Raw genomic sequence first — 14,627 nt, 5'->3', positions numbered from 1 at the left:
ACACGTGGTACGGTCCAACAGCTGAATGGAAGAATATTATCCTTGCTAAAGAAAGAAGCCACAATTAAAAGACAGAAATAAACATTTGCAGATGACTCCAGGATTTGGGACAAATGTATTCTTGTTAATACGGCATGGCCTAATAACATGAATGAGTTTTTAATAAGTCGACCTAACAAACAGCTTATTAATCAATTCAGAGAGTTACAGCTACAAGATTGAGATTGCACAGAATCCAGAGTCCCTCAAGTCTCTCAGCTGAATCGCATTCTCAACAATTAATGCGTCTTGTCACCCCAGCTAAGCGATGTGGCACCAGCATCTTCATCGAGAGTCGCATTTGAATGGTCAGAACTCAATAGACTTTTCCAAAGGCTTCAAGAATTCGAGTTTAAAGTAGAAAGGCAGAAGCAATCTACAACTAATATAGGGGCCAACCTTCAGAGATTCAAACATGATCAATTGGATGTGCTCATACAAAAACAAAAACCGAAAGTCGAAGGCAGTCGCTGAAGTTGTTAGAATGTTAGAACAGTAAAGGGATAAGCAAAATAAACGTCCAGTGCTACGTGTAGAAGTACCAATATTTAATAGAGACCCTCTAACATACATATAATTTAGTAGAGCATTAGATTATGCTGTGAACAATGCGTTTGAAAGAGATTGAGATAAATTACATTTCCTGGAGCAGTATACTAGAGGCTGTCCACAAGAACTCATTCAAGCCTGCCTTGGTCTTAGGCCAGAAGAGGGTTATAAGAAAGCATGAGAACTGCTTTAAACCTACTATGGAGATGGTGGGCAAATATACTGTATAGAACACACATTTAAAAGACATTGAACTGGCCTCAAATCAAATCAACAGAAGATGGAGGAGCATTGGTATATTTGACTCTTTTTCCTCAGTCGCTGTATGGATGTCACACCTACTGTAGAAAGATATGAATTTGATCTGAGGCGAAAATGGAAATTAACAGCTTGCAGTATCGAATTTAAGGAAGGAAGAGCTGTAAGATTTGATGATTTAATAGATTTTTTTTTGCATTTACATGCCCAAAACACCTCTCATCCTGTGCATGAAGCTGTTCCACAAAGTTGCAAATACCCAGAGAAAAAAGAAATGTCCAACAAGGGAAGGTTTCCCCTGAAGAGTTGCCAGAGAAGAGGAAGTACCTTTGCTACAGGAATCACAGTTGCTGCTGAAAAGGGAATTCATGGCACCTAGGTCAAACAGACTGCAACAACTGCCTGCACATTTAAAAAGTATTGTGTATTTTGCAGCGACAAGCACATTCTTGCAAAATATAGTAATATCAATGAATTGCTACATAAAGACAGAATTGACTTTTTAAACTGTAAAGATTTTTGCTTTCTTTGTCTCAAATAGGGGCACTTTGGTAAGAATTATAAAGAAAGAATGAAATGTAAGATATGTAAGACAACCTGCATATTAAAAAAAAGAGGATGGAGCAACATCCATTAAAGCTACAGTACATCCACTGATGAGGAAACTGAGAAGTAAATCTGTGCTATTACTGGGAATGGAGAAGAATATCCACTGTATGTGGTCCCTGTAAAGGTAAAATCTAGGAAGAGCGAAAGGTACATAGAAACTTATGCCTTTATAGTACCTGGTAGTACAGTATAAATTTGTACCAAAAAACATCAGAGACAGTTAAACCTTCATGGAAGAAGAAATGAAGTATTCCTCAAAACTATGAGTAATTATGATGATGATTCAAAAATGCTAACCAAATGTTCTATCTAATAAGATTTGCAAGTCTGTGGTCTCAATGATAATGGATATATTGATTTCCCAAACGTCTATATGCAGGTCTTGTTGCGGCAAGGGTGTGGCACCCAGTCTTCAAAGAAGGCACATGAAGTCTCAGGAAGGCAGCAGAATCAGGCTTTATTATATGATGGACACACGGACCCAAATCAGGTGAAATGAGCGCTCAATGATGGGCAAACCTTATGTTTATTACAATTCTTATCTACCAACACATTTGTCTCCTCATCTGATTCCCAACATTCCATTCCCCGCTATTCTGCTTTCTACTGGTTCCACCAATATTTCACATCTAAAAGGGTGTAGCATCTTTTCCTATACATCATGGTCGCTTGATAGGCCCCATTTCCTGCCTAATACCGGTGCTGTGCTTGCCACCAATATTTCCAATCTAAAGTTAACGTTCCCTATCTGGAAGATAGGAATTTAATCTCCCCACCCTTCTGAGCATACCTGACCTTTGACTTATATGGTTTCTAGCTTATTCAGATACATTAAAATATATTTTTCCAGTTTAACCCTTACAGTGCTAGTGCTCAATAAAATATAATACTTATCTTTTTATGTGCTCATGATTCTTTTTCAATACATATTAATCTTCAGTACTGTAAATATATCCCTCCACATTCTCTATTCCAGTGAACAGAGAAAATAGTAGACATTGAGATGTGGACATATCTTAAGGAGGTGCATCTACCATTTATAGATTCTGAAGATGATCTTTAAATAGGTATCAACAACCCCAAGGTCTTCGAGCTGTGGAAAATCATACCTAGCAGAGGAGGTGGACCTCATGCTGTGAAGACTGCACTTAGATGGATGGCTGATGGGCAATACAAAGAAATAAATGACTCCGCAAAGCACAGTGGTAAGCTGCCTAAACATTCAATCAATTGTATGTCAGTAACAGAAATAGAAGAAATGTTGCCCCAAGAGTACAATTCCAGAGTGCAGTTATGAAGAGAAAGAAAAATGTCACAGGAGGACATCAAGTCTATGAGCATAGTTTAAATCTGCCTTTAAAAGATGAAACACTTAAAATACCAAACAATCACTGTATTACAGAACAGTGTGCTATTGGGCTCAAAAGAAAATTAAGGAAAAAGTCAAACTTCCACAAAGACTATAAAGCTTTCATGAGAGACATTATAGAGAAGAGTTATGCTGTCAAAGTACCCAAAGAAAGACTGAATTGCAAAGAAGGCAGGGTGTGGTGTATTCCACATCACAGTGTGTATCATCCAAAGAAAAATATGATTTGAGTGGTCTTTGATTGTATAGCTACCTACCAGGGGACTTCACTTAATGAACAACTACTGAACAGTCCCGACTTAACTAACACACTCATTGGCGTCCTTACAAGATTCAGAGAGGAGCTAGTGGCAATAATGGCAGACATTAAATCAATGTTCTACCAAGTTAAAGTTCCAGATAAAGACACTGTTCTTTGCTTTTTGTGGTGGCCTGAAGGCAACCTAAGTAAATACTTGGAAGAATTTAAAATGACAGTACATCATTTTGGTGCCACTTCTTCACCAAGTTGTGCTTCTTATGCTTTGCATTGAACAGCCAAAGATGCAAGAGAAGTATTTCCTGAGGAAGCCATTACTACTGTGCTCAATAATTTCTATGAAGATGACTGCTTAAAGTAGGTTGCAACAGAAGAACAAGCATTAAAGTTGGCACAAGATCTCCAAGCTTTATACCTTGGAGAGGGATTTCACATGACCAAGGAGGTAAGTAACAGCAGAACAGTTTTATTGTCTATACCTGAAGAAGACATAGCTCTTCAACAAAACGAATTAGACTTGAGATGTGAACTGTTTTGCTTTGAAATTTTACTAAAACTTTGAAAAAGTTCCAACACAAGTCTTCTTGTGTTATAATTATTAGTTTTGATCAATTTGTTCTGAGTATTATACATTTTCTTGAGAATTAAATAAATTTTTTTGTAGTGTTTAGAAGAAAGAAATGCTTTATAAATAGTAATACATCTTTCGTTGTATGTTGTATTCTCTAATGCAGGAGAGATGGATTGCTCCTTTAAGGCTTGTTTTGGATTGTAGCTGCAGCACATGGTTAATTATGCATGGAAATTTTTTTTTTTTTAGAAACACATGTGAAGCGTAAGGCTGGAGTTCTAATTGAATTGTGACATCATGCATGTGCAAAGTAAATCTTACAATATGTATGCATGAAAGCTCTCTGCATGGCTGCTACAGCTTTGTAATGTCACGCTGACCTTGCAAAGCACCATAGGGTGCTGGAAAAAAAATGTTAATCTAAGCCAGACAAACAGTGAATATCCAGGAAAATATTTAACGAACAAGGTCTCCGGCGAATACAGCATATTTGCTACGAATAATGCTTTGGTTAATTTCACCAGTCAACACTACTATGTCTGCTTTTATCCATAGGTTGAAAAAATATAAATATTACTATCATTATAAGTTGTTCCTGGTACTTCTCAATATCCTGCTATAGTGCTTGGTGCCAGTGCTCACTTCAAAGCTATTTTCCCACCCATTGAAAAACACCAGAGATAGTGGGCACCTCAGAGTCCAATGAAAAATCCAAGGATGAAAGGATTTAGTTATCCTATTAGACTGAAAGATAGAAAATGTATAATATTATTGAATGACCTTTAATGGATGGCCAGTTTTCTTAGGTCTTTAGAACTGACACCGAGTTACAAAAAATCTGTGGATCCCCAAGAGGTTTATTTTCTCCAGAGATTCTACTGACTGTAGTTTTTGTTTTCTTCTCCTTTATTGTCAACTTATAATATCTCAGTACTAATTTAATGGACCTATAAATTTTTTTTACTATTTTAATGTATGTTTAAAATTAATCTTAATTTTTATGTTTTTATGTTTATGTTAAGAATAAAATAGAAACCTTTGTGAGTGGCAAATATGGATATAGTGAGGATATTCGAAATAAATTTGATCCCTCGGGTTTAAAAATTATGTCGTAAGTAAACAATTTAGGGGTAATTATTGATTCTGACCTACATATTAAATCGCACATTACCCAGATTACTAGGATTGCTTTCTTTCACTTAAGGAACTTAGCAAAAGTTATACCTCTTATAACTTTACAAGAAGCTTAAAAATTAGTTCATGGTTTTGTTTTTAATGGACTAGATTGATCAGTTGCAATTAATGCAGAATGCAGCAGCCAGAATCTTAACTAGAAAAAGAAAATTTGAGCACATCTCACCAATTTTAGTGCCATTGCACTGGTTGCCTGTGTCATTCAGAATTGACATTAAAATACTACTAATGGTTTATAAAGTCTTAAACAGTCTTAATCCATCCTATATTTTGGAATGCCTGTTTCCCTACACTCCTAGTCATAACCTCATATCTTTGAATTGTGGTCTTCTTACTATTCCTAGAGTCAAGCTTAAAACAGGTGGTGAGATGGCCTTTTGCTGTAATGCACCTAAAAATCTGGAAAACTTTAACTATAGGAATTCACCAAGCTAACTCTGTGGAACATTTTAAAAAACTGCTAAAAACCCATTATTTTAATTTGGCTTTTTTGTAGCCACATTTTAGTTGTATTCCCAATAGAATGTATGAGCATAGAATTATTATATCTGTACTAATTCTCTGCTGTTCTCTGTGCCACCACCACCTGATCTAAGCACCATGCAGCCCCCTGAAATGATGGAATGAAGATGAGTGTCTCAACTGTCCACGACACCAACTCCATCAAATCCCATCATGTAAATCAAGAAGTCTATGAGGTTTGATTTAGGAATAATTATGTTAGGTAGAATGTCCAGAGGGGATTGGCAGCCTATTGGTCTTGGAACCCCTGCAGATTTTTTTGTTTTGTTTTTCCTGTCCTCCTGGCCATCTGACCTTACCTTGTGCTGTTGTTATTTATTCTTTAATATTATTGCTTATTTTTAATTGTTTTCTCTACTTGTAACATTCTTTTTGTCATCTTGCAAGACACTTTGGGCCACATTGCTGTATGAAATTATAAATAAATGCTGTTGTTGTTGTTGCTAAGCATTGTGCAATTAGTAAAGTATGCAATTTGCTTTTCTATTTGTAAACTGCCATAGCACTCTGAGCCTGCACTCTGTGAAGAGCGCTATACAAAGATAAACTATGACATAGATTATCTTGTTTTAGGTTTTAACTATTTCAGTCCCATTAAACCAATTGCAATTGCCATAATAAAACTCATCGCTTAGTCATTTGAAACTAAAATTTGACCATAACAAAAAACTATGATAAAAAGACCCCAGTGTTGTTGTTGTTGTTGATGGTAAGGTTTTATTAATAAAAAATCAAACAATATATAAGAGAAAAATAACATAATTCTGTCATTGTGTCACTCATATGTTTCAGTACAGCAGCAGCATGGTTGCTCTACTATAAAACATGTTTTATATTTACTTTAGTCAAAGACAAAAAAATGCAATATTCCAGCACAAACTGACAAATAGAATTTTTATTTACTTAACAGTTTTAAGAAAAAAGTAAAATTAAAGCAGTCTGTTACTAATAGGCATAATACAAGAAATATTTTCTTACTTTGTGGTGCAACTGGGTTACAATCATGCTATTCATTTTGGAACAGGGCAGATGCTAACAGAACATCTTAGAATCACTTTTTTGTACCTTTTCTGTTATCCAGAGGAATAAAATGTAATCATATTTATAACTGCTGAGAGATTGTTGCAGTTATAGGTTTAGTAATATTTAATTCTGACAAAAATAAGAAAATAGGTGATTTTTAAAATGTATTTATTATATTCATATCAAGCACAGATTGATCAAATTGTTGAAACCAGTGTAAAAAATTGCTAAATAAGATCTCACTATAAACAAAAAACAAATATGGCATAAATTTTCTCCACCTCCAAATCAATATTAAAATTCAATTACTTTACACTTTCACAACTGCAAATTTAATTAACTAGATAATATAGATATCCTGATAAACACTGTTCTTACAGTGACATCCTGTTCTCAGTAACCTGAAACCTTATGGCATTATTTATTTAGCAATCTGTTACTAATAAAATAGTGTTTTAATTGAGTTCATTTAATAAAAGTGTAAAGGAAAGTGACAGTAAGATGCATCATTTTTGTCTTTAAATAACAAATGCATATTAGTTTTCTCTTATTTTCTCAACACCAGTTCTAATACAGCTGTTTTTAATCATGCGTAACTCTGTATACAGTTGATTATCTTTGTGCAAAGTTTCCTTCAGTTGTGGTCTAACAAATTCCATGACTAGTGTCACTTCATTGTCATTCTTTCTATTTATTGGATCTTCAAAGGTGTACGAGTTGATAGAAACTTCAATTTTATTATCACTTTTACAATGAAAATCTTACTCTGCGAGTCCTCCAGCAATAAACAAGAATACATAACAACAGAGAAGAACACACAATAAACAAAAACAGTCAGGTGAAAAAGAAATGCAAAACAAACCGAAGTAATTGTGCATGTACAAATAAATAAATGGTTCAATGTAAGCTCTGCAGGTACTGTATATGGTCTCAAGATCACCTTCCATCCTCCAGACACATGCTAACCTGCAGTGCTGAGTGGAGGTGCAGTGGATGGGTACTGTGTAAATAAGGGAGAAAACTGTCTTTTAGCCTTGATGTTTTAGCTGCTATGCTCTTATAGCATCTTCCTGATGGTAGCAGTATGAACAGTTCATGTAGTTGGGTGGATTGTGTCCTTAATAATGTTATGGGCCCTCCTGAGAAATCTGGTGTTATGGATGTTCTCTAGTGCAGGGAGTGCTGTTGCAATGGTATTTTGTGCCAATATAACCACTTGCTATAGAGGCTTCCGGTCCCCTGCTGTACTGTTCCCAAACCAGACTGTGATGGAGTAAGTGAGGATACTCTCAATTGTACATCAGTAGATGTTGCTGAGGATAGTGCTTAGCATGCCAAACTTCCCCAGCCATTTCAGAAAACATGAATACTGCCATGCTTTCCCCACCAGGTCTGTGACATGGGTGGTCCAAGTGAGATACTCAGAGATGTTGATGCCATGAAATTTAAATGTGGCTACTCTCTCCACTTCAGTCTCTCAAATGTACAGTGGTGGGTGCTGACCTCTCTCCCTCCAGGTGTCAATAATCATCTCCTTTGTTTTGCTGGTGTTAAGTTTAAGATGTTACTGTCCTGACACCACTTCACAAGGCCAGCCACCTCCCTCCTGTACACTGACTTGTCACCCCCAGAAATCAGTCCAATAATGGTGGTATCTTCCGCAAATTTAACAATACTGGTGTTAAACTGTGATCTCAAGGAGACATGAGTAGTACTATGCTGAAAAACTGTCAGCAGTTTGGATTTTGACAACCCGGAATATGACCTTCTTCAAAAAAGCTGTCCATTCATTTCAATTCTCATATTCTATTCAGCTTAATTATGAACAGTACGTCTGCTTTCAAATCTGGCATGTTTTATTTACTTGCAAACATGGTTTACCATGCCTTCAGCCTTGCTTACAACCGCCTATATGCAGTCCTTTTTTATTCAAGTTTTATTTTATTGTTATATTATTAATTAAACTTAGTCTTTCTATATTCAAGCAGGGTTTTATTTTGGCTAAATGAGAACATGCAAAAAAATCTTTAGATTTTATTCATTCATTCTGTGGTATAATGGCTTCAAAAAAATGGCTAGTTTTAAATAAATCCAGATAGTCATGTCAGCCTCAATGGGCACAATTGCATTACTGCGGGGAGTTGATGAGGTAATTGTGGCAAGTCGCACCTGCACGTGTGGGTGTGATCATTTGCAATTGCTTCATCAGCTTCCTACGGTGTTTGATTATGGTGTTGCACCCATGGAGCCGTATAAGTACGGGCCAGCACAGAGGGTCTGGAGGATCAAGGATCAGAGATCGAGAGAAACAATGAGAAAGAATAGAGGTTAAAAGACAAGACAAGTAGTCTTGAGTGGACAATCTGGCTGGGGCCCCATGAAGGAGCGTAAGCTGTGGCACTCTAGGGGCTGAATAATAGTGTTGAGTGGGGCAAGCAGAACGGATGATCTCCCTATAGATCCAAGGTACAACTATGGGAGCGTGAAGGAAGACAGGAGGGCAGCCGACCTCGGACAGTCTGGCTGCACGGTTTGGAGGCAGCCAAGATGGGGGTCAGAGGAATGAAGTTCATGGCTGCTGAGTCTCCGCCAGCTATGCAAGAGACGGGTGAGCCGGGGAGATGAAAAAGGAGGTGGGCTGAGAGCGGGAGGAGTTGACTGTATTGTAACCTCTTAATTTAATGGATGTATTTATTATGGTTTTTATCCCCCATTTTTCATTTGGTTTTTATGGATTTATTTATGGGCATTTGGGACTCTGCACTGTGGACACTGTTTTTGTTTTAATAAAAGCACTTTGACATTTTTCCACCATCCCATTGCTACATGTGAGATTTGTCCCCATTTGTCAGCTCATCTCGGTCATAACTATCGATGGTGTATGTGAAGAGGGAGGGGACGTGCACTGCAACACATTCATTCACTTCTTCTAATTAGGGTCGTGATGGCAATATACAAAGGTGAGCTGATTAGACTACTAACTTTTAAAAATATATTAATATAAATGTAAATTAATGTTAATAGAAAATATGCTTTCAATACTGTACTTCATTTTGCATTAAACTTATTGTCATGATTAGTGGTTTGTGCTTGCTGAATAAAGAATACAAAAGTCAAAATCTGTAAAAAAATTTTTACAGTTTACCACATCAGTGGCACATTTTTAAATGACTTGTCATGTATTACTGTATTTGTGAATACTAACAATGTTTTTCTCAAAGTAAAACAATTGGAATAGTTGTTAAATGTCATATTGAGAATAGAAACTGAGACATACTGACGTGCTGATGTTATCTTTGCAAATGGAAGAGGAACTACTAAAAGTTTTCTGTTCTGCAGAGTAAGATTTAATTAAATGATACATTTTGCGCCTAAAAATTTGAAGCTTTTTTCCCCTTTACAAGAGTTTTTTTCACCCACACAGAAACAAAACCAGCTGAGTGCTTGTGGAAGCTTTTGGAAAAATTGCTTTACTTGTACTTATTCTAGTGTCTGTGTCATAGTGACAGATAGTTAAAGGTACCAGCAATTCCTTAGTGGGAAAAAAATCAAGGCATATACAAATAATTGGATTGAGCACCATATAGCATTTGTACAGTTAAGTGATAATGGTAATAAAAAAGCGAGGGCACACACATTCAATAGTAAGAAAGTATTCATTTTAAATAAAGGTAGGCAGCTGACTTCAAAGCGGTAAAGAGAGGGGCTCTGCGATCCATAGGCAGGTGACTAGCATTAAGGTACTGATCAGACACAAGCAACTTTAGGAACAGACAAGACAATAGGAGTTTAACTAGCAGCAGATATTCTTTTAGCAAATATTTCTTAGTAAGACGGAAGAAGTGTGTAAAATATTTACTAGATTGAAAAGTTCTTAGTGGTCCAGGAAGTACAGCAATTAAGAGGACAACAGGCTAAGGGTTCATTAATACAAAGTATACAAATGGTGCAAGTAGAGAGCTTTTAAATAAGAATAGGAAGGATGCAAAGTTAGGAGAACAGACAGAGGAAGGTATACTCATAGACAGACAAACACCAGGCAGTCGAGGGGAGAATATTACAAGAACTTAAGGAACCAGTATGAGTAAAATAACTGTAGCAGTTCTTCGTCTAATTTTTGGCTTACATTTTTTAGTTTTACCATTTAAGTTAAATCAGTTCAGTTTTAATAAAAAACAAAAAGTTGAGCAGTTTTAGTAATCTAAATTCAGATTTTAATGATGAGACAGTAAAAACAGCTTGCTTTAATGCTATAAGTATCAAAAATAAAACAAGTGACTTGGAGTTGTATGCAGCTGAGCATAATTATAATATAGCAGTAATAGAAACCTGGCTAAAGAACAGAGATGGAGATGAGTATAACATAGAGGGATACAAATTTTTTAGGAGGAATAAACAGAACAGAAAAGGTGGTAGTGTTGATGTTTATGTCAAACAGAATTTAAATGAAAGTCCTCCTTAACTGAACAATGAGCCCCATCTTATTGAGGACATCAGACTTCATCTGGACACATTAGGGAAAGAGACTGCCCAAAGCAGACAGTAATTTCAATACACATCTATTTTGTAAAATTAAAAAGGCAAGTTTACTGGAGGATATTATAGTCATGGGGGACTTTTACTACCCAAATATTGAAAGAGGAGCATAAGAGCAGGAGTTTTTAAACTCAATCGGTGACTGTTTTTAACATAGTATGTTAAAGCAACGTGGGGAGAAGCCTGTCTAAATTTAGTATTTTGAATAATCAGGATAGAATTGCAGAGGTAGAGGTGATTGAACCAGTAGGGTCAAGTTACCATAATATAATACAATTCTCAGTGTTTTGGAACAGTGCAGATGCAAAGATCAAAACTGTTAAGTTTAAATTTGTAAGGGTAAATTTTGAACAGATGCAGCAAAGTCTAAGGAGGATGAACTGGGATAAGCTTTTAAATGTGGAAACAGTCGAGGAGCAGTGGAAAAGGTTTAAAAATGTTTTATGCGGGTACATTCATAAATTTGGAAAAGCAGGAAATTAAAAAAAAAAAAAACTCTGCAGTGGGTTAATAAAGAGTTGAAAAAGAACCTGCAAAGGAAAGAACAGCTGTATAATGAGTAAAAGGACAGTAACTCCCATGTGAATCGTAGGGAATATGAGAGCATGAGGGCAACCATTAGGAAGAATATTAGTTAAACTAAAAGGCAGTTAGAGAGGAATATAGCATATAAGGCAGAAGATGACCCAAAGGGATTCTTTCAGTATTTTAGTAGTAAAAGATCACTCAAGGAGGAGGTGAAGGGAAAGTAAAAAGTACAGACAGTGGAATAGCAGATACTCTAAACTTTCATTTTTCTGAGGTATTCACATTTGAGGAAGTAGATAACCTCCCAGTGGTAAAAAGGGCTACTAAGGAAGTACTGAGTGATTTGGAAATTGTAGAGGGAGAAGTACTGCTTAAATTAAATAGGCTGAAATCAAACAAATCAGTAGAACCAGATAATATTTATCTCTTGAATTCTTAGGGATGTTAATGATTACATGCAGTATATTACCCTAGGTGGATTGGCAGATAATCTAGAATCCGTTGAATCATTACAGAGGAACTTTGACAGAATAAAGGCTTGGCAGACTTGTAGGAGATGAAATTTAAGTAAATGTACAGTATTACACATAGGAAGTAAAAATGTTAGGTTTGAATACACAATGGGAGGCCAGGAAATCGAAACTACACCTTATGAGAAGGATGTAGGAGTCATAGTGAACTCGAACAGAATATTAGATTATATACTGTAGCATGATGTGTGGAGTACAAGTCCAAGGAGGTTATGCTGAAGCTTTATAATGCACTGATTAAACCTCACCTGGAGTACTGTGTGCAATTGGTCTCCAGGATAAAAAAGGACATAGCAGCACTAGAAAAAGTCCAGAGAATGGAGACTATGCTGATTCCAGGGTTACAGGGGACGAACCATGAGGAAAGAGTAAAAAAAATGGCCTGTTTAGTTTAAGCAAAAGAAGAGTACCAAATAGTGTGGTAACTGCACTTGTTAAAATAATAAATTACTTGCTGGTAAGTGCAGACAGAGGATATTTATCTGTTCTCATCCTCCTAGATCAGAGTGCCACATTTGGTACCATTGATCACAATATTCTTATAAATTGCCTTAGTCAGTGTGCGGGCCTCTCTGGCAGTGTCTTAATTTGGTTTGAGTCTTACTTAACAGATATAAAGTTCTTTATTAGTGATAATTATACTTCGAAGACACATGACATTCTATATGGTGTTCCACAAGGATCTATCCTGAGTCCACTGCTCTTTTCGATCTACATGCTTCCATTAGGTCAGATTATCTGAAGGCATAATGTGAGCTACCACAGCTATGCTGACGTCACACAACTGTACTTATTAATAGCGCCTGATGACACCTACTCTCTTGGTTCACTAACCCAATGTCTAACTTGTGTTTCTGAGTGGATGAGTAGTAATTTTCTCAAACTAAATAAGGAGAAAACAGAAATCTTAGTGATTGGCAAAAATGGATATAATGAGGGTATTAGAAATAAACATGATCTATTAGGCTTAAGAGTCGAGACAGAGGTTTTTAGTCGACTAGATTACTGTATAGCACTCCTCTCAGGACTACCCAAAACAGACATCAGTTGCTTACAACTAGTGTAGAATGCAGCTGGCTGAATATCAACAAGGAAAAGAAAATCCGAGCACATCTTTCCAGTTTTGATATCACTACACTGGTTACCCGTGCCATTTAGAATTACTTTTAAAATACTGCTTACAGTATGTTTTACAAAGCCTTAAATAATCCTGTTCCATCCTATATTTCGCAATGCCACTCGCCTTACATTCTAAATCGTAACCTTAGATCTTCAAATGAGCGTCTGCTTATAATTCCAAGAGCTATACTTAGAAGAAGTGATGAGGCAGCCTTCTGCTGTTATGCACCTAAAATCTGGAATAGCTTACCGATAGAAAATCGCAAGGCTAATATGGTGAAGCACTTTAAAAAGCTACTAAAAACCCATTATTTGACCATGGTTTTCTCATAGCTTCATTTTAGTGTAACCCTGATATTCTGTATATGCATTTAATTATCATTTTTATCATGGCTCAGCAATTCATACTAACCCCTAATTTCTCTGATGTTCTTTTTTCAGTTTTCTGTGGTGGCAATCTATGTCACCACCACCTGATCAAAGCACCATGCAGTCCTTACATTGATGGATTGAAGGCCAGATATCCACATGACCATCACCATCTAATTCTTCCACATGAAGCCTGAAAACCATGAGGACTGATTGAGATCATTTATATTAGGTAGAATGCCCAGTTGGGGCTGGGTGATCTGGTGGCCTCGGAACCACTGCAGATTTTGTTTTTCCAACCCCTGGAGTTTTTTATTTTTGTCTTTCTGGCCAACAGACCTTACTTTATTCTTTGTTACTTAGTATAGCCTAATCTTATTTTGAGATTTTTTTCTTGTTCTTTCTTCATCTTATAAAGCACTTTGAGCTACATCATTTGTAAGAAAACTTGCTATATAAATAAATGTTGTTGTTGTGGTAGACAGTAGGACTTTAGGGACTTTAAAAACTATACTTGACGTTAAAGGCTTGAAGAAATAATAGATAGGACTGGTAAGCTTTGTTGGTCTTTGTTGTTGAAATGTTCCAATTATCAAAAAAAAAGTTGATATTATTGTTTTCAAAACATTTGCTGAAAAATCCTAATATATGTGCATGCATTAAAAGTGTGCTCATGAAGTAAAATAGCCTTACTTCACATAAACTTGCCACAAATTTGAAACACATTCCCATACCCAAACTTCAGGTTAGGCAAACAAAAGAGAATTTTAGAGTTCAGTGGCAGCTAATATTAAAAGTGAAAATGCTAGGAACGTTTAACAAGTTTAAATCATTCAACAATCAATTCTTAAGAGATTCATAATGGTAGCACACGGAGTCTGACAGACCTGGCACCCTGTTTTCAGCAACTTCTTTCAGCTCTCCTTTAGGAATTCCCAGAAACGTCCAAGTCAGTTGAGAGATATAATCCCACCAGTGTGTCACAGGCATGCCGTTGAGTCTTCTCCCTGGGGCTTGTAATGGGGAATGGAATTTGAACAATTGCTTGGTGAATCTTCTTTAGTCCTGTAATAGGCTGTTTTATTGGTATGCTTATAGTGATAATGTATTACTAAGAAAAAACTTTAAAAGAAAACTTTTAACTGTAACGTT

The sequence above is a fragment of the Erpetoichthys calabaricus genome, chromosome 2 (assembly GCF_900747795.2).
Source record: "Erpetoichthys calabaricus chromosome 2, fErpCal1.3, whole genome shotgun sequence".
Taxonomy (NCBI): Eukaryota; Metazoa; Chordata; class Cladistia; order Polypteriformes; family Polypteridae; genus Erpetoichthys; species Erpetoichthys calabaricus.
Note: the sequence above shows the minus strand (reverse complement) of the source record.